This window comes from Motacilla alba, chromosome 1A, assembly GCF_015832195.1.
Source record: "Motacilla alba alba isolate MOTALB_02 chromosome 1A, Motacilla_alba_V1.0_pri, whole genome shotgun sequence".
NCBI classification, from domain to species: Eukaryota; Metazoa; Chordata; class Aves; order Passeriformes; family Motacillidae; genus Motacilla; species Motacilla alba.
In genome coordinates, this window is record NC_052031.1 from 25,591,284 (window position 1) to 25,612,773 (window position 21,490).

The 21,490-nt window shown below is 36.9% G+C and overlaps 1 protein-coding gene across 18 annotated transcripts in view; it reads right to left on the reverse strand.

Moving 5' to 3' along the window:
- FOXP2 (forkhead box P2) overlaps positions 1 to 21,490 on the reverse strand; it is a 405,492-nt gene that overhangs the window by 322,038 nt on the left and 61,964 nt on the right. For 16 of the 18 annotated variants that reach the window (XM_038153687.1, XM_038153686.1, XM_038153685.1 and 13 more), the window contains one exon: positions 20,871 to 21,010. The gene's annotated coding sequence lies outside the window, so the exon portion shown is untranslated. Of the gene's footprint in view, positions 1 to 4,303; positions 4,529 to 20,870; positions 21,011 to 21,490 lie in introns of all 18 variants that reach the window. The other 2 variants (XM_038153677.1, XM_038153672.1) reach the window with 1 other exon arrangement.

Sequence of the window (21,490 nt, forward strand, 5' to 3'; positions counted from 1 at the left end):
CAATATCACAATGTTGCAACATCACAATACTGTCACTTTTGAAAACAAGTCAGGAAGAAGGTTTTTCCTCATGTTTTTGCAGTTCTTTTCCTAACAATTTACAACTTCAATATACAGAATTTATTGAAGGACTTTACAGAAAGCCTTAAATTGAAACTTTTACATTAATTAAAAGCAATGAAAGATGTATCAAAGAGATGCTGAACACAATAAAATGCTGTAAAATGCTCTGGAACAGCGTAAACTTTCAGAAAACAAAATAGGACAAAATTTAGAGAGGGTGCCCAAGATGAGTATTAATAGAAACATGTGGTCTGAAGTCTTATTTTTAAATCACCCTAACTGCAGCTGAGAAAAAGGAACGCAGAAAAATATCTGTGATAGCTTTGTGAGAAGGAAACTCAGAGTAGCTGTACCCTCAGAAATGCTGAGTTTAGATGTAAAGGGAAGAAATGAAAGAGTAACTGCTGCAGCAGGTACAGCCCAGGACAGCTTCTTTGAATGTAGGCTGTGCACAAAATGGACTGAGTAGGAATGAGATGTTGAGGGAAAATGTGAGAAAGTGGAAACGTGAGATTAAAAAGCAAGCAAATATGCATATTGGGACAACTTCAAGGTTCAGAAGCACCACACAAATCTCTGATGGTGGCAATGTGGCTGTCTTTAGCAAGCCCAGACAGATATTCTTATGATTTATTTTACATTATATATTTCCAAGGTTTTGTGTACCTAAGGTACAGAAAGCTAAACAAATTTGTTTTAAAATGGAAAAACTGCATCCTACAGAAGCTCCATACAAATATAGCTTAATTTCTTAAAGCTAAAATGAGTATTTTAAGGATTTTAACTATTAAAAAGCTAATTGAAGTGGCACAAATGAAGTGATCTTGAAGAGCTGTGCAGTTTCAGGTGAGGCACATGGGCAGAAGGGCACCAAGCCTGAGGAGGTTCACCCTACGCAAGCTCTCATCAGAATTCAGCTCAAGGCACTGCACTTTGTAAGGAAGGAGGAGAGAGATATTTCAGCAACACAAACCATGCAACCAGCAGAAATGATGGGAGAAAAAACTATCTGTGCTTCAGAGCATTCTTAGCTTCAAAATTGTCTTTGTACATGACAGAAAACAGAAGGACTTTGGAGTTTTGGAGCTATGCAACAATCTGCAGCCAAAACTAATAAACCCCTAGCAATAGGAAAAAAAATTTGAGAAAGACCACGGAATTACCTCACCAAAAATCCTATTAGGGCACGTAGCATAAAAATAGTCACATCACCTCCTGTTAGATAAGCAGAAGCTTCAGATAGACACACAGTGACAGTCAACACATTTCTGGAAAGTGACAGAGCTGCAATGTGATGTAGGAGCTGGCAAATTTTCCAGGCTTGGCACACCAGACAAAGGGGTTTACCTTTGTAACCAGGGTTCTCCTACAGCAAAGTAACACAGGGTGTCTTGTACCATTTACAATTTGGCTAATGCAATAACCTTACAAACAACTACAGGATCCACAGGGATTTCCTTTTGCTGTTTTTCACTCTCATCATCCCCATGTGCTTGAACAATGCTATTTCTCAATTTTTATTTCTCATATTAATCTCTACATTAGTAAGTATTAATAGGAAAGATCAAGAAGCAATGAAATCCGACACAAGAGCTTTTAAGTGACATAAAGTTTTGCCACATTTGTATATGGCTTATTTCCAGTAACTTTTCATACAGGTGAAATTTAAAAAGAGAGGGCTGAGAGTATAAAACCAAATGGTCTGGGCATTACTCCGATGCTTTTTTTCCTTGAAAATTCAAATGATCCCTGCAGGCAGCCGACAACTGCTAGAACTGTGGAATGTGCTCTTTGAACTGTACAAAACCCTTCAGCCTTTCGTGCATTGCTGCAAACAAAAACTGCCAAGTGCAATTATTTCTCAAATTTAATGTTATGGAAGTGTTGCACCATTTTCTTCACAGCTTCGAAAACAGCTGTGGAAAAAGAAAATTTACAGGACTATTTCCCCACAGAAGTTATAGATTGCATTTATCACTTTTTCTAAATAACTGATACAAACAAACCAGTCACATCCCAAAGAGTGCCATTCTTTCTTTGGGGCAATGACAATTATATTCCTATGGAAAGAAAAGAAGAAGTACATGGAAGAAGTCCTCTCAAGGACACTTTTTCACCCTTTAGCCTTTTTAAAAGGAAAAAAAATAACCCACCAAATTATACTGCAAAACAAACCACAACTTAGAAGCAGAAAACCACACTGAGAGAAAGACAGCAGCTTGAAAATTCATATTTCACTTCCCCTTTTTGTTTATATTAATAAAATATGCTGATATTGTATATAAATATTAAATATTATTATTTAAATGTATATATTTATATCATTACATACATTCATTTATATATTTATATATTTGTGTATATTTTTTTATATTATTTTCATTTTCTTAACCTACACTGCTGTATCTAGAGTTCCTACAAAGACTCACATACTAAAAATTAATTTGGTAAAAACAAGCACAGCAATTCAGGTAATCTTACACACATCTGTAGACCCAGTAAGAACTGCCCAGGTTTTGAACGCAGCTCTATTCAACTTGTTGAACCAAAGGCAGATGAACCTTACTTACTGAGTACGGACTTACTCTGTAACAGGACTTTTACTACTGAGTCCAGCTATATCTGACATTCTTAAGCTAAAGACAACATTGAGGAACAACCAACTTCTCTGCAATAAAAGTTTCCACATCTGAAATAAATGTTACACAACCATGAAGACACCTGAATTCTAAACAGTAGTTTTTGTTTGGATTGCAGTTGGGCAAGCTATTCAGTTCCAGAGTAAACTTCATTACAATTCAGACTGGAGGTGGAGAACTGTCTACACACCAAAGCAGTCCCAAAGCACACCTAAACTCTGAGGTCTTGTCCAAGATCCTTTGCCCACGCCCACACATTAGGTTAGCCACAATATCCTGTTTCATAGCAGGAGAAAGAACCAGCAAACAGGCAGATTCAAGCTGTGAAACAGCTGAGCAATATGAATGCAAAGTCCAAATGCAATGTTTAACTGATCCAAAATGAAGATGAGCCACTGTACATAGCATGGCGAAGAAAAACAAAACAAAACCAAAAACCAAAACCAAAAATTAAACAAAACAAAACAAAACAAAAAATACAAAGAAAATAGAAAAAGGAACTTGACTCTTTAACTTGATCATGCAGACAGAATGGACCAGATGAAGGCATTTAATAGACTTACAGCTTCTTCGGATTTAGTGAGGGTCAAGAATTAGAACCAAAACATGTGTTGAGCATCTCCTGCTGGTTGCTACAGCTACGTGGGATCAAGACACACGTCAGTGACAGTCAGCAGCCACCTCTTGCTGCATTCCTGCAGGTGACAGGACAGATGCTCACTGTGCAATGGCGAGGTACACCTCAGCAGCAGAACGTGCTGTGCTGTAAGCCATTGCTTGGTGCTTGGTTCACCAAGGAGCTTGTTCAGTGGTGCGCTGTGTGACACAGTGTCACTGAGCTCCACAGATGCCATAGAAGGGGTGTCCAAAACTGTGACACCTTGCTTTCATTTCAGAATTAGAAGACAGGCCAAGAGTACTGCTTCAGTACTGGTTACACCCTATTGAACACCTCAGAACCACAGACTATGTCAAGTTGGAACCTTGCCATCTCCTGGATGCTATTCACGTGTTTGCATCAAACACACGCATGTCTGCTATTTTAAAAATAAAACATTAGGTTTGGTGGGGTTTTTTAAAGTTGTCTTTGTGGTAATGAATCTTGGTCAAGATTCAGTGTTAACACAACTTATACAAACACCAAAGAGCAGCACACAGAACTGCCAGTGATGAACATAATTGCATTAGGAATGATATGGCCTTCGAGAGCACGGTAAACCAAGCCAATGCAAGCAAAACTAGTAATGGAGAAACTGCAATTAATTTTGAATTAGAAAGGGCAATGGCACTGTTTCTCTTTGTTGATCTTTCCATCAGGACAGGAAAAAGCACAATAGTAAGTATGTTCATGGGGTTTTAAAAGCATTCCATGTAAAAAGCAACAAAACATAAAGTACATTCATTGCAGCCTGAGTGAGAAGACTGTCCTGAGGGAGGCACAGGAGCTAGGCACTTGATGCAAGACACACAGTTGTTCTTTCTAAAAAGTTACCAAGTAAAGCTAAAAAAAAAAAAAATCTGGCATCACAGCAACTGCTTACAAGCACTATAAAAGAAACAAAACATATGAAGCTGTGTCAGGGGGTATTTAGGTTAGATACCTGGAATTAGGTCCTTCACCCAAAGGGTCTTTGGGCACTGAAACAGGATCCCCAGGGAAGTGGTCACAGCACCAAGCCTGACAGAGTTCAAGAAGTGTTTGGACAATGTTCTTGGACATGGTGTGACTCTTGGGGATGGCCTGTGCAGGGCCAGGAGATGGGTTTCAATATTTCTGGTGGATCCCTTCCAGCTCAGGACTGCTCAATGATCCTGTGAAAAACATACTATTTTGATATGGGTTTCTAACATCTGTTAAAAAATAAAAACTAAAATAAATCATTACCTTTGATATTTTTAAGCTTTTTTCAAACAAATTAAGTGGAACATCTCAAAGTCTTACTATTCTTTTACCAATAAGGCAAGCAAATGTCAGGATTTACAAGAGCAAAATCAGTAGAAAGGCTTGTTGAAAATAATCTTAAAATAGGCAGGATGAAATTATTTGTTGCGAAGAAAAGCACTTAAGTAGTGATTTGCATAACATCAGAGATGTTTCATTTTCAGGATGTAACAAGATTGTTTCTAGATTTCTCAAATGCATCTCATTGCTGACATCACTAAACACCCAGATGCCACAATGGTAGAAATTGTTTACACCTAGAGGTGCTTTCATAAATTGCTTACGAGGGAAGAATCAGAAAGGTGTGTGAGAAGCAAACATGAGATGATCTGTTCCTCATGACTGTTTCCTCAAACTCAATAGAAATTTGCCTAATACCAGTCATTCCTGTCTTGACACAAAAATTTCAAACTTGTCAATCTGCGTGGAAGCATCAGCGTAATGCTGTCCACCTTCTGCACTTCCTAAACCATGACTGATTAAAAGAAATCTGAAAAAAAATCTGCCTTGGGTTGGAGAGTTTAATGCCAAACTTAGCCTAAGGCACATTTCAAAGCCAAAATGTTAATCCTTGGGTGGGGGGTGCTGGTACCATGTTTTTGATGGTTTCTCATTTAGAACGTTTGTGATACAAGTGTCTGTAATCTCCTAAAAAAAATATTTTCTTTCTTCAGATTCCAGGAGGAATGCCCTGTTGGGGTGTCTGCTCCTGCAAGTAAATAAAATTAACACAATGAGTTGCCCATAACTTTGGTACTGCACTGGCTAAAGGGTAGCGGCTACAGCTCTGATTGAAGTGAGTTAATATTGTAAAAGACAATAACCAGAAAAAGAGAACTCCAAACTTTTACAATGACCTATGATAAAAGAATTCACTAATGGTCTCTGCATTCCAGATATCAAGTCTTGTCAAGTCCAGATATCTTTCTGACTTTTTCCCAAATGAAAAAGCCAGCAAAGTCCACTAGAAGCTGGCCAAATGAGCAACCTATCTCATCTAGAGGGCAATTAACAATAAAATGAAAGAATATATGAACTACCAAGAATAACTGTTTCTGGAAGGGGCCCTCCACCTAGAATACGTAAAAAGCAATCACAAATTTAGAAAATGTCTTCAGATCCCCTGATCACAAACCACAGTTATTTCAAAAAGCATTACCTCCTCTCCCTTGCTTTGTTTTTATCTTATCCTAGAAGCCCCTCCCAGTCCGAGTGTATTTCTCTTCTGCGGGCTGTCAAGGTTGTCAAGAAGAGGGCCATGTGTTTTGCAGAGTTGCTGAAGTTCAGATGATTCATGAATTAGAAAGAGTTTAAGGTCAGAAAGGACCATTAGATCATCAAGTCTGACTTCCTACAATATCACAGACTATAAAATTTCAGACAGTACCTTATTATTGAACCCAAACACTTTTAGCTGATTGAAGAATGAATTCTGTTTCAGCTAAAACAATTGTTTCATGACACACTTTCTTTTTCTGTACTAGACTAAAGAGCTCTCTAGAGCACCAGATATTTTCTCTCTGTGAAGGTATGCTGTAATTAAGTAATTTCTCAAACATCTTTTTGATAAGGTAAACAGACTGATGTTAAATATTTCACTGCAAGGCAATTTTCAAGCTCTTAAATCACTTTCATAATCATTTCTGGCACCATCTCTAATTTTCAAAAAGGTTTTTTCTTTTAGATGTGGCCAGAAGAAACATCAGCTGAAATTCAGTCTGTTTACCAATTCAGTAAAAAAAGATAAATTCACATATTTGCTGACATTTGGTTGCTTGTACATCTAGCACAGTCCTTTATCTCTTAAATAGCACACTGAGTTTTCTCCTGTCAGGAAAAAAATTAAAAAAAAAAATTATAGGGGGGGGTTGTGACAAAATAGTGCAAACAAGTATCAGCAGAACTTGGCAATACCAGCAAACCTTAACTATCTGGTCATCTTTTTGGAAAGGAGACAGCAAGATACAGGCTATCCAAATATGTGTGAGCAACCACTCTTAGTATAGAAACTGAGGAAAGCACTCGAAGCAAAAAATGTTTTAGATTATACTTCAACCTTCAACTGACTGTAAATGTGAAAATTGAGGGCACCTTGGTTGAAAGAAACCATAACATGAGAGAATTCCCATTTCTAAGGACGGGAAGGAAAAGGGAGGCTGGGAGAATAAAGTCAATGACGATTACAGAAAAGGACTTGGATAAATGCATTGGTGGCCAGGATCCTGTAAAAGGTAACTCGAAGGGAAGAAGAAAGAGTTCAAGAGAGATCACTGTTCCATCAAGAAGTAACATTTACAGCCTAAGAGCAAACTAAGTCAACGTGGAAAAAGGCTACATCACAAGCTCTTCAAGGGCCTGCAACTTCAGGAAAGTAGAGGTCCATGAACACAAGTAGGTGAGAGAGAAAAACATGTCAGTACAAGGATAAAGTCAAGAGGGCAAAAAACAGAAAGTGAAATGTAACTTAAAAGAAAACTGCATAGCAAAAAAGGATTTTTTACATTCCTTAACATTAATAGGAAAATTCAAAAAAGAGCTGATCAGGCTATTTGCAGAAGAATCAGACATATATTTTGCTTAGCTTTTAATGTAAGAGATAAATACAATCTGATCACTAAAACTAGTGACAAAAGGGACAAAAAATTAAGAGTAAAACGGGGAAACCAGATGACAAGACACTGCAGTAAGTAAGATGCAAGGCTGTCAAGAGTTCAGCCTAACCAACCTTACTTCTGTTAGGTAAAAACACAATGTTGGCCCATGCTGTGATGCCAGCAGAAGAATACCAAACTCCAGTATTTCCAATGCCTGACTGCACTGAAATTTTACTTATCTGTCATCTATGTCTACTCAAAAACAAACCAGTGAAATTTTAAGAGTTTAAGTTACTTTTATTTTTGGAATTTATTCTTAACTCCAATCAAATCAGTGACTAATGTCTTTGCCCGTTATTATCATAAACAGCTGCACTACCTCAATAGGTAAGACATTTAACTACAGTGCAAGGCACTCTAAGACAAATAATTGAAACTCCCTCACTGGCATTAGCAACTTTTCAGAACTCTAGAGAATAGATGGAGCTCCAGAAAAATCAAGAGGGAAAAATACAGTCCCTGTCAGTTCCCATAATGATTCTCATACAGTTCCCATAAAAAGCTGAAAAAAGAGGAGATAAGAAATGATTCATTTTTCAATTAATTTCAGTTTCTGAAATAGTTTTAAGAAAACCAAGACCAACAAGATTTTATCTCTTTCTTTACAACAAGAAAATAAATACCTGTAAATATAGTTCTGTCATAACCAAAATTGGCGAGCCAATTAAATTTCTCCATCAGTAGAAAAAATAGTTTTTTAACAGGAACGAAGCAGTGGATGACACATAAAAAGACAAGATGACTCATAAAAGAAGCAAAGGAAACAAAGACTAAATTAAGCTATTTTAAGGCTAATACAAAATGTGTTCAAAAATTCGATACAGAAACTGGGAATAAAGGATGGATACTATGAATGGGACTCAATAGGGGTCCTTCCTGGTCTGGTGTGTTTTCTTTCATAACTTGGATGGTGAAATGTCATTCATATAGAAACTGTACTTTTAAAATTATCAGATGATGCAAAGTTTGAGAAAGACAGAAAAACACTGGTCCTTCCTCCATGGGATACACTAAAATTAACAGGAAGCACATTTAAAGATGCACACTCATGAAAACATATTTTAACCATTTTTAGGAGCTTTTAGGAACCATGAGTTAGTTCTGAAGTAGGGGAAGTCACAATTACACCAAACCCATTTTAAAACACATAATCACTTGACTGCATGGCATCACAAAGCAACACTAACTCATTCCATGCACTGTGCTTAGACCTATGTTGGGAAATGTATCCCATTCTCTCCCTGTCTTTGTCTTTTCAACTCTGCTTTAAGTGAGACATAACAGAGAGCCACAGACACAGCCTGAAAGGTGTGAGCTGCTCAGTTCTGACCACCCCATCCTTTGAACACATTGTACTACCAGCTCTTGGTGATTCTTGGTCATAACTGCTAGGACAGAGTGAGCCAGCACTACCACCAATATTTCACTACTCCTTTTAACTTGCTGGGATATTATCTGAAAATTTTCTTGGAACATATGGACATCTCACTCATGCCACCCATGTGGCTGAATGCAGCCTTTATGAAAGCATGCCCAGATTCGAGAGCTTCAGGTCACCCTCACCTTCTACTCCTGTTACTATAGCCCCTGGTAAAATCTCTGCTCCCATTTGTATTGCAGGCCCCCTTAAGAACGGAAAGGCCACAATGAGGCCTCTCCAGAATCTTTCTTCTCCAGGCTGAACAACCCCAGCCTTTCCTCATAGCAGAGGTGTTCCATTCCTCTGGTCGTTTTTGTGGCCCTCTTCTGGACAGGCCCACATCTTTCCTGTGTTCAGGACCCTAGAGCTGGATGCAGTACTGCAGCTGGTGTCTTATGTGTTCCCCATAAAGCTACCAGACATGGTCCAGATGGCTGGTGCTGCACACTGTGCCAGGGCAACCTGCAGGAGTAGAATCAGCTACTGTAATTGCGCGGAAATAACCAAGCAAAGTCACTGGTGTATCAGAGGCCCATGAGAAAAATGTTTGGACAATGGACCGATGCCCATTTAATTGAGGCAGCATAGAATACATTGAATGAATGGTGACTATTTGCTTTTACTGCAATAAGAATTGTATGTATTTGGTTTATAAAATAAAAATTAGAAAATAAAATTTTCAGGAATGTAGAATAGAAAATTTTAAAAATATGTTATGCAAATACACTACTGACAAATTTAGTCAAGGCATCTCAGAAGACAAGAATAAATATATAAATTGATAATTTTTTTAAAAGAAGCCACTGACACCTAGACCTGTAATATTTGTTATTCTTTTTCACTAAAGTAAAATATCAAGCAAAGCACAAAGTGAAACTAAATGGCTTCCTATTTTCTTGCATATTGAATTATAGATGCTCTTTACCTTCCAAGGTGAAATTGCTTCTTTGTGTTTCCATAATCTGATTCTATTCTGATTGTCTATTTGATCTTTACCAGATCATGCTAAACAAGCAGAAGGAAAAAACATTTCTCACGGCACAGGATGTGAAGGTATTAAAAACTACTGCTTCTGGATTTCATATCCAGAGGTTTCCTAGAAACCATCCATTAGTCTGTCCATCTTTGATGCATATGTAGTGTGGTCAAGTTAATGCTGCTATTGAAACCTAGCATTTCTCAAATGAAAACAAAAATGCAAAAAAGCCCAAATATTGCATCTACAGGAGGTTTTTTGCATTTAATTTCCCAGGTTCCTTTTAGGGAAAAAAAGGGAAAAAGTCCTTAAGGCAATATAAGCACTTAATCCAACTCAAATACTAAAGAGGACATAACCTTTTAAATCATCTTAAATATTTACGATGCCATAAGCTCTTAAACTTCCTGGAATACTTAGCCTTCCTTAAAACCTCACAGTACTCAAAGTCCCTTGAGCAACGTAAGCACCTAAACTACTTCAAATCCTTTCAAAGGACACAACCTTTAAACCAACGTTGTGTCTAATTTTTAGAAATATTTGTTTCTTCAGGCACAATTCTGCCTGATTTTGTCCACAAATCATGAAACTATTCAAGCTACTATTCACATGCCTCCATTGACACAATGCTTCCATCACATGGAAGGCCTATGCATGGAAGATATAAAGCACCCTGCCAACACTGGGAAAGTCAATGCAAGTAATGGAGAAGATTCCCTTGGTTCTAAAGCTGGCCAGCTTCAACTTCACAGAAAGAGGAGTAATAGAAAGACAAGACAGTCACCAAAGCCTTTGCAGTATCTTGTTCATATCTTTACATGGTACCTGTCTGTGACTCAAACTAGGTTCACAATATTTTCTCATTAGCTTAGGATAGCAATCAATAAATTGCAAAAAATTGACATCTTCAACAGCAGCAACAAACGTGATCTCTGCGTGGGAACCCAGCAGTAAATCCTAAGAATAGACCAGAGTGCAGGCCACATTTAAGAAGTACTCAGCTAACACGTTACAACCACACACTACTTCAGGACTTTAATTCTTCAGAATGGTGTCACTTCCCCGTTCATTGTCTAACCTGATTTATCTTTTTAACAAGTGTTTGGTGAACTTAAGTCACTCTGTTTCTTTCCTCCATATGCCCTTTAAGATAGGTCTGGGGTGAGTGTGGAAAAACATTTCAGGGTAAAGCGACCTCATACACACAAGTGTGAGAGGCAAAAATCCTTCTCTTTCCAGAATTTCCCAGTTGAGGCTTTCAGTTTCCTATAGCCTAGGAAAGGAATCATAGGTGTTCCACTTTAAGCATTTTACTTTTGATTACATGAATGAGCAGAACATTAAGTGAAACTTAGTGCCAAAATTGCTCTAAATTATTTGAGAAAAATTATAAATACTTGATTCCTTATGTTTTTAATTTCACATGACAAGGAGTAAACAGTAGATCAATCAGGTTGTTTGTCCATGTGAAGCAAATAGAGATATCCATCCTCAGACTAAAAACACATTTGCCAGGTTTCCGCATGGCAAGCAAGGTTATTAAATCTGCAAATATTTTAAAATTATTTTTATACTAATCATAAGCCATGCCAATAAAAGTGTAGCATCCATCAATGAGTAAAATATTTGAAATATACAGCTCAGCATTAGCAAATTTACTGTTATGCTGACATTTCAACATCTTGAAAATCTCTTTAGGTCTGCCCCTACAACTCTATAAGGCAATAGCTTAAGAATTTTGAAGAGTCTGTGTTTATGCTGAGCCTGGTAAACAACTACAATGTTGTGAAAAACACTACAAAGTCCACTTTACCATTTTTTAAAATTTAATTTTTATCTTGATCATCTGTCAATGAAATCAGTTGATGTTAAATATTGAATGCCTCATCTGGTAGTGGCTGGTCTAACCCTATTGAGAGTTAATGGGTATTTCATAACTAATGCCTTCCTGTCATCCAGTTGATCTCAAACTGGTTTTCCTAAATTATTACAAAATCTTAATTTTCTCCTTTTTCTCGTTATCTTTTTACATATATTTACAAACAGCCTATTTCCTTACATCCCATGCTTTCCAGTTCCATCCATGAGCATGAAAAATGCAAAAAAAAATTCAGCTGTTTACATAAGCACAATATTTTAAAAAAGAATGCTAAAATGAGTGGAAGTTTACATTGTTAAACAGCAGGCTACAATATGCTGGTTTTTCATAAACATAGCAACAAAGTGTTCTGATCTTTAATTTTGGCACCTGTGGCACTTCAGATGCATCATCTTACTAATTCACAGCGTGCTACCGAAGTAACTACTGGCTGAGTTTGAAGAGCCCAGAAATGGGTAAGTAATTCTCTCAGCACATAGTGCCATGGGAACAGGATATTGGCTGATTGACCAAAAGACTTTGCTAGCCAAGAGCTCATAAATCATGTTTAATGTTTAAATGCCCAATGAAGATCCACAGTCATAAACACACCCACACACAACTTCTTACAACACAGAAAACTATAGAAGATTATCAAGTTTGGCTTCAGTATCAACTTCTACTTTTTCTCGTATCTGTTGATAAACAAGGTATAAATTCATCATTGATTTTTTTTAATCATATAACCATAGAAACTGGCGTTGAAAATTACAACCCTCTACTGGTCATCTAGTTCTCCTCTTAAGGTATCTGTTCAAAGTCTCCCTTAGAAATTTGAATAAAGAAGGTGAGATCACCTTCGTTAAATGATAGTTTCAATCACATCCTTTAAATGATAGTTTCAATGGAAACAGACTAGGTGAAAACAGTATTTCCTTCAGCACAGTTTTAAACACACAAAATGAAAACATCCCACTGGTCATAGAAGTACATGTGATTATAAGAAAACATTTTAATTACAGAAGAGACCCCTACAATTACAGACTCTAACCTACTATCTGAGCAAAAAGTGGAAATATTACATTACTCAGAGACATGACAGGGTGGGTTTTTTTACAGACTTATTTATGAAAAGAATCCCCATGATCTTTTATAACTAAGAAAACATCAGCATTAAGAAATAGTAGAGCCCAACAAAAATGGCCTTGCACAATAGAATAGCTGGAGCTGAACACATTACACACATGTGGCATGTACTTCATGATACTTAGCTTTGTACTACTGCACAGGTTTGGTCCATTCTTCAAACACTCGCTCTTGTTTAGCTTTATTATTACGAAGGTTCAGGGAGAGGCTAGTCTGTGATACTTTTCAAGTGCAGTCCTGATTTGAACTAAAATACTAAGAGATGCTGCAGAAGCCAATTGATACTAAGCTGGCAATCACTCTTGTTCTAGGTATAATACCACATTATTTTTGTTTTCCATGGATAATTTCTTTTACTGTGGCAGATTTACATCTTTTCTCTCTTTAGACAAGTATTTTCCGCCATATGCAGGAAGTCAGCTTCATAAGCCAACTCAAGAACAGGAGCAACTCATTTGCAGACAATGAAGAGCTTTGTAATTTAGCTTTAGGGCTTCAAAATGAATTTCTCCAAAGACGCAGGAGGTCTCAACTTCAAAATACCCAAAGGCTTCTATTTCATCATGAATTGTAGAGGACTTTACAGTAATGTACGCATGTTAGGGGATTCAGAATTACAAACTTCAACATGCATGCATCAAATTCTTGCAAAATCAATTAAAATTTATCTAGAAAAACTTGATCAGTCACTGATTTTTGCAGGTGAAGAATTAGAAGTACATCCTGTACTAACATGGCTGGGGATTGCTCATATGAGTGCACAGTTTCAGATAGTCCATCTGGAGCCCATCTCCCCCATTTTCATCAGAAACAAGAACTGAGAGGTATTGACCTCTTGGGGGAAGTTTGATGACCTTGATTCTGCTCTCAATAATGTCTCAGAAACCATTTATTGTATCTTGCAAAAATACAGGTATAAGATGCACCCTGAGAATCAAAGTACCATTTAACTGCTCCACTGAAGAGCTCTGTCTCCCTAAAAGACCTGATGACAGACCATTTTTTCCCCTGGGCTAAGATACCAGCTAAAACTGTGATTCTTCCTCTGTCAGAGTAAAATTAGGGGAAGGAGGTGGAGAGAAAAGGGATCAAATTTTAGTTTTATTCCACTGATGCTGCCGCCTGTCAGTAAAAGATGAAGGGCTGAAATCCCATCAGTCTGGATTTGCAGATCTGAGGATGAAGAATTAGTATTTTTCTGTTTTTGCAGAAAACTCCTTGATGTATGGCTCCATTATTGAATGTTAACAGCTTCAGTTTAAATTACAAATGAGGTTCTATTAGCATAACCCGTACTTGGTTTCTATTTAAAAATATGATTTTTGCCAAAATTGTGTCAGTTGAGAACTTACATGTTTTCATTTGTGGCTACAGATAAAGGAGAGAAGCAATTTTATATTTCACTAACTCAATATATGAGGTTTAAAATGGAAAAATATTAAAGAACACTTTTAAGGTACTATTGATATCTCCTTCAACAGGAGGGACAAGAGGTGAATGAATGGTCCTTAGGAATGATGTACCAAAGGCAGCAATAAACAGGAAGCGGTGCTGAAGGAGCAAAACCCAAAGTGTCTTTTACAACTGTCTCTCCAAAACAATTTTCTAAATATGATTATTTTAAAACCCCTAAATTGCATCATGGAATAACTGACTAATTAGCTTTGGTTTCCATCATGTGTGTTTTCATCAAAACATACTACACAGCAGATGGTTTCTGCTCTTATACTCTTAAACTACAGTGTTTGTGTCTTGCCCTTGAAAAGTTGTTTTTGTCTAATGTATCTCCTACCAATGGTTTTAACATATAAAAATATGCTGCTTTTCTGACATACACATGCATCAGCATATCAGAACTTATGAAATTGTTACGCTGAATGGCCAGGTTCCAACTGCACTGTTTGCACAGTGTTATCTCCTGGAATATTACATAGCACTTCAAGCTGTACAACAGCAGAGATCCAGCAGCCCGAGCCAACTATCACTGCAAACAGGCAGGCTGTTTGGGATGATTTTGGTGTTGGAATGCTTATGTTGGAGTTACTGTTTGCCCAGACCAAGCCAATCTGTTTCTCTTTACCTTATGAACTCCATGTGGAAAATACTGATACTTCCTGAATTACCTGTGTGCAGCAAAGGAACAGTAACCAACTTACCATAAAAATTAGATGGTATTTCTGCATTCAACCCACCCAAGTCTTAGCACTTCCTCCTACAGGGAGCTAAGATCATATTAATTCATTGATGTCTTCTGTAAAGTTCTGTGAAATCCTCAGATGCAGTGTATTATTAATATTATTACATGTTATGACTGCCCCAAAGTATCTCCCTATGCTTTGTTAGCTGTGTACAAGAATCCCTTCATTATCATCCAAATGCCTCTACCTCTGAAGCATAACAGTGCAGCTGTGTCTGCCAACAGACAGTAATTCTTTATGAACATTTACTGATCTTCTACGAAGAATATTCTCTTCCATTAAAAAATCTATGTTTCACACCATTTCCAGTTCCTCAGCAGCTCAATGCCAGGGAACTGCGTGCAGGACACCAGACTCCACAAAAACACCATTTTAGCAAAAGGCATCTCCTTAGCTGGCATCTTTATTTAGCCTATCACCCAGCTTTCACTCACTTATACCATAGGAAAGATCTCTCAAATCGAAGTAATATGACTCTACTGCTCACAAAGTAGAAAATGAATGAAATTGACAGTCAGAATGGCATAAGGTCCAATCAACTGATGCTCTCAACCAATTCAAAATAGATTCCAATTTGGAATCTAATCCAAAATTCTCTAGAGAAAAGAAAACCTTTTATAGGCTAAAGAAATTAAGATATGCTGGCAAAAACTTGCCTTTTCTCTCTTGTTTATCTGCAACTTGAGACAAGATGCATAGCACATAGGTAGTTTTATAACAACCATCAACATATATTTGTACTTTCTAAAAATGTCTGCAACAGTCAAAACATCTCTCCCTTTTCCCAATTTGAAACTTCAGGTTGCTTTTATATTTTGAGTCAGAATAACAGTGTGAAAGGAACTTAATTCACTTTCTGCATGCAATGGGATTGAGCCCATGTGAAATTTTCTATTATTAAAAAGCCCCTGCTGACTTAGATGCCTATGCTGTGGAAAATACTTGTTCTGTTAACTTTGATGCAGTCATTAATGTGTTTCTCGAACAGATACTCCTCAGGTTTCTATACTCAGATTCATTCACTGAACCCAGATATTCTCAGACTGTTGGATCTCCTCAGTTTAACCCTCGAACAGGGTCAGGACAAAGTGTCATAAAATGTACAGTTCAATAAAAAAGGCACAGTTCTTCAGTACTCAAACATCCGCTGTTTAGTGGCACCTTGGCTGAACTGCCCTTTTCATTCTCTCAGAACTAGGGTCTTTTGGGTTTTTTGTGATAAAGCATAAAATTCCATTCAAAACTAAACATTCTTAAAGTTGCAGAAGAATGGGAATAATACAAACCCAATCCAAATAAAGTCAGACAATCTTACAGACTTGAAAAAAAATAAAGCCTATAAAACTTGTTTCAACTACAAAGAGACAGCTTGCCAGCTTTGGTGAAGCTTTGTGTATTTACCAGTGAGAATCTTGGCCAGCAAGTACTGATGTAACAGTGTTTCTAAGGGAAATATTTTGTTCTTGTTTAGAACACATAACTTAGTGATACTGTGATACTAACATTGGTGAATGCTATTTTTGTGCAAATATTAGAAGGAACAGACAAAGAGAAAGAGAAAGTAACTACAAATTACTAACATGAGGTTGTCTCCATTCTCTAAGCTCTTTCTTTAGGCAAATTTGCAACACTGTTAAAAAAAAAACAAAACAACTCTTTAAACAGCAAAGTGCTTCCTCAGTCAAATGTGGATTCCAGGAATCAGTATTTGCTGTAGTTTTAAGCTATAACACATGCATACTGCTACTATGCAATACTGAACTAAATGTACCACTTTAAATAACAGTGAAAGGATGGAAACAAAATGAAAGATAAACCTCTAATACAAAATGCAATATTTAAAGTGAAATTATACAGGAGAGAAAAATTTTTACACTCCAATAAGAGTTAGTCAGTCAACCATGAGTGGAAGTACAGAAACAGTGCTTACCATGAGCAGTCCTGAGCATTTCTGAACAACAGGACAAGTAAAACTGAGACTATCTTTGAAGCACATTCAACTGTTGCCCATAGTCTCATCACAATGATGCTATAAATGTGTATGAAATTAGTCTAGGTAAGTCTAGCCCTTCCAGGTAATAATTCAAATACATGGCAATTAAACATAAAAAGACATCTGATAATAAATTACACCACAATTTCTATGTCAGATGCCCACATTTTAGCTAAAAAGCAAATAGAGCCAGCATACATTACTTCTAATGCCTTTTAGACACATTCAACTATTCCTTGGCAAGAAAGTGCTCCCCACATAGAGCCCTTACCCAGGAAAAGTGGGACTGAAGAAGGTGTTATGTTATCCCGGGTTAGCCAATGTAGCTGCATTACTCATGTATAAACAACAGTTTAAATTACTAAGGAAATCTAAAATACTTCAATACAAATGGAAAACAGCATTTCATCACAATCTCATTTAATAGAACACATTATCAAAATTAGTTGATAGTAGAGCAAATTGTTTCAAATTGGAAAGACACCTAAATTCTCGCTCTTAATTTAAGTAAAAGTGCATTTTTGTCTGTTATATTAGCACCAGATTTTTTTCAATCTTCTGTTGCAAGCTGAAAGGCAACGATGACAGAATCTCATGATACATCCCTTTTATTACCTTACTAGAAATTAAATAATGACATAAAATTAAAACATTTGCATTTCTTAACCTAGAACCCAAATATCAGAAAACACCCAGAATGTATTGATACTTCATAGCTAATATCAAAATGGCATTTGAAGTTCATTGTTTTACTGGTTACATACAATATCTAAAGGATAAGGACCTTAACCATAAAAAAAAAATTTAAATCATTTTGTTTACTAGTGTGAAAGCAGGATGTTTTTGTGAGTGTCAGTGATAACATTTCTGCCTCTTAAGTCTCAAATTATGTCACATGAGAAGGAATGTATCTGTCTTAATATTTAATAGAAAAGTTAAAAGTCTAAATTTGTGCCAGTCACCTTAGGTTGCTTTTATTGTGAGTGACAAGAAACAGGCATCTCTAAAGAAGGAATTGTCTTATCTAAAGACAGAAATAGAAAGAAGCTATGGGAATCCTCCCCTGGAAGTCTCCATCTCTCTTCACTGACTAAAGAAGCCTATGGTGACCAGCTCAGATTTATACTACCTATAGGTTTAGATGGCTAACATCATGGGAAATTAATCCCATTCTTGACACCCTTCTCAAATAGCATTTGGGAAAAGTAAGCATAAAATACAGAAAACCAGAATTACCCACAAGTGTAAGAATGAAAATACACTGTCCCAGAAAAATTAAAAAAACAAGACCCTTTTGTGAAAATAGCAGGGGATCTGTAAATTTGAAATGTCACACAGCGTTTGATCTCCAAGCCAGGAAGACTCAGTCATTTCTAGAAGATTAAGAATATACAAGATCTATTTTCAGAATATGCTGACAAAGTAATATGCCTCTTCTGTGTATGAGTAAGCAGCAATTTTCAAAAGCTTATAATTCAGTGCAATAAGGATAGACATTCAGAAGCATGGCAAAAGACACATTTTATAACCCATTAAAGCTTCCCTTTTAAATTCCAAGTTCTTGCTCAAAAGCAAAGAAGAGGTCATAGACCTTTTTATAGACTGGTTTTTGTTTTTCCATTTTCAGGAATGATACACCCATCTCACAGAAACTTTTGCAAAGACACTCAGGCTATAGCAAAACTGTGGGCAGAACAAGTCTGCCAAATTAATCAAAGTTAAAATTCAAGAATGCTGACATTTGAAGAGGAGATTTCCTTGCTCCCAAGTATTTCAAAACACAAGGAAGCCCCTCAAGCACACATTCACAGAAGATAGAAGGCTATGTTGTGAAGTCTCACTGTACATTTGTCCATTTTTTATACGTTTACACTGGCATCCTTTTTAACTATGGACTGTCCCAGGATGGCCATTTGCAAGTAATGAAAACAGAGCTTATACTGAAATTCTTAGGTCACTTTATAGGTCTCACTGGTCTCTAAAAAAACATCAGGAAGACAGCTATTTCTATTGTGGATTCATGGAGCTCACCTGCAAGAGTTTGTTCCTAGTTATGGGTATTTTTGGTTTGTTTTTTTTTCCCAAGCACAAAATGATACTAAAAATGTGTTATTTCTTGCCATGGATCAAATGAAAAAGATGCTATTCTCAAACATCTAAAATCCCCATCATGTGACTGTTCACATCACGTGAAACCCGGTGCTAATTCAAAGCTAAAAGATAATTTCACTGGCTTCAATGTGATTTTCATAGTTACAACTACAAGTCTTTAAATATAATTTAACACATTTTAGAAAGCTTGCAAATTCTGCCATGTCTCATTTTTGCCAAAACTTAAGTAAAATACTAAACTGAATAACTAAATATTTCAAAATAGAACAATTTAAAAAAAAATATTGTCATAACATAAAATAGCAGGATATTTCTGATTTTGCTTACCTATAAATACCCCCAAAATCACAGAATAGCTGAGATTAGGAGAGACCTCAGAAGCTCATTGAATCTAAACCCCTGATCAAGCAGGGTCAGATGCAGCAGGCTGCTCATCCTTTTGAGTTTTGAATATCTCCATGGATGGGGATTCTACAACCTCTTTGGGCAAGCCTCTCCAGTGTTTGACCATCCTCAAGATAAGGAAGTTTTTTTATACTATTTTTCAATGGAAACATTTAATAATCTGTATGCAGTTTGTACCCACTGCCTGTCATCCTGTCACCAGGTGTCAATGAGAGAAGTCTAGCTCCGTCTTCTTTACACCCTCCCATCTGGTATTTACTGTTAGAATGAAATGTTACTTAGCATTTCACTGTTCAGGAGACAAGGATCTTGAGCCTAAATTAGTCCAACCACTAACCATTCGATATCACCCAACCCACACATCATGTTTGGTGCTGTACAAAACCAGGCTACCATCTTCAAAATTCAGAAATTATGTATGTATGTATGAATTACACAGTATCACGCCTGCACTATAAATCATGACATGACATCTGCTTATTTGCTAGCCACTTATGACCATTTACTGGTTTTGGAGACCAGAACTTTAATTTACAAAGGACACAAAAGGCAGCACTATCACAGTATGAAATGCACAACAAAACAGTAGTTCCCCATTAGATAGTAAGTAAGGGTGCCTCACATATTTTTTTAACTCTTATAAATGGCAAAGCACTAAAAATATCTATAAGATCTAAGACTATTGCTCACCAAGGAATTCAAGCAGCAGAAACTGGCACAGCTGCTATCACGTGCTCTCGCACACTTTTGGCTGCTCATTCCCACTCACATCAGCCTTTGTACCAGTGACAGCCCTTGGACAGCCATATGGGAGAAGGCTGGGATAAACCCAACTGAAAACAAAACTAGACAAATAATTGGCTATTTTCAGTCTGATCCATTCTCCAAATTTACAAACAGCTACACGTGCTGAGTGAGGGAGAATAACAATATGGGGAGGAGAAAAGCAGCTGGCACTGCATCCTGCAGAGACGTGCCAGGTTAAAGTATCCATTGAACACTTGGGCAGCAGCTAAGCAGTGAACACAAGCTACTCAGTGAGTAATACTGCATTCCTTAGGCACTGCTTTCAGGATGAGATGGACTGGCCTCTGGAGATGCCTGCCCCTCTCCGGAAGGTAAGCAGAATCTAGAATGACTGAGATACAGCTCCTTAGTTTCTATGTATTTAAATTGACCAAGATCTTGATGAGTAGAAAATGGTAGAAAACCAGGTTTTTGATTCTTACAGAGCTTCAATCCCATTAACAATTGCCATTTGGAAAAAAAAATTCTAGTATAGCTTACCATCACACTAACATCAAAAGGGTATGTATTTTCTGCATGGTCCATAATTTTTTTTTTCCTAAACCATATTTTACATCTATAAGCAATATGTTTCAGTGATGGGGTACTGTATTCCTCCCACAGGGCATATAAATCCACAGTAGAAACATAGCCACAGTTCAGTTATAAATCACTTACATTTCTTCAGAGTCACTTTGTCACTTTGCTGTGCTGTGGGAAGGTCTTTTCCTTGTGCTCAACTGGTCCTCCTTCCAAAAGTGCCTGTCACGTCTACAGCAGATGAGGACAAAAGGTCCCTAACTTTCACTTGAAGTTGTCTAAGGGTAAAAAGAGAAAGGAACACAGTAAGTGCAAGCCTCCATATTGTGTTTTATTGCAAGGTATTACAACCATCTATTTAAAACACACTTCAGTGTCATCCTTATGCACATGTATTGCACACCTAGGAAAAAATCCCACACTTTTCACATCTTTCTTTCTTTGTATGAGATATGGGAAGTAGTCACTACTCCTAGAGCAGTCACCTGCTTCACTTCTGAGAGTCATAATAACAAGATTGAATTTCTTTGAAAAAGCAGGTGTACAAGTTAAAAGATTATTTCACATTATTGATTATTTATTTTGTACCACAAAGACAATGAATACTTTTGGCTGGGATCAAGCAGGAAATCACAATATGTTGAGCATAGGTTCACTATAAACCATTCTGCCTAGCCAGTATTGATAAACATGCTATTCTGAATTTTCTGTTAAACAAAACAGCTCTCTATTGCACTACATTTTACTGCTCAGAAAGT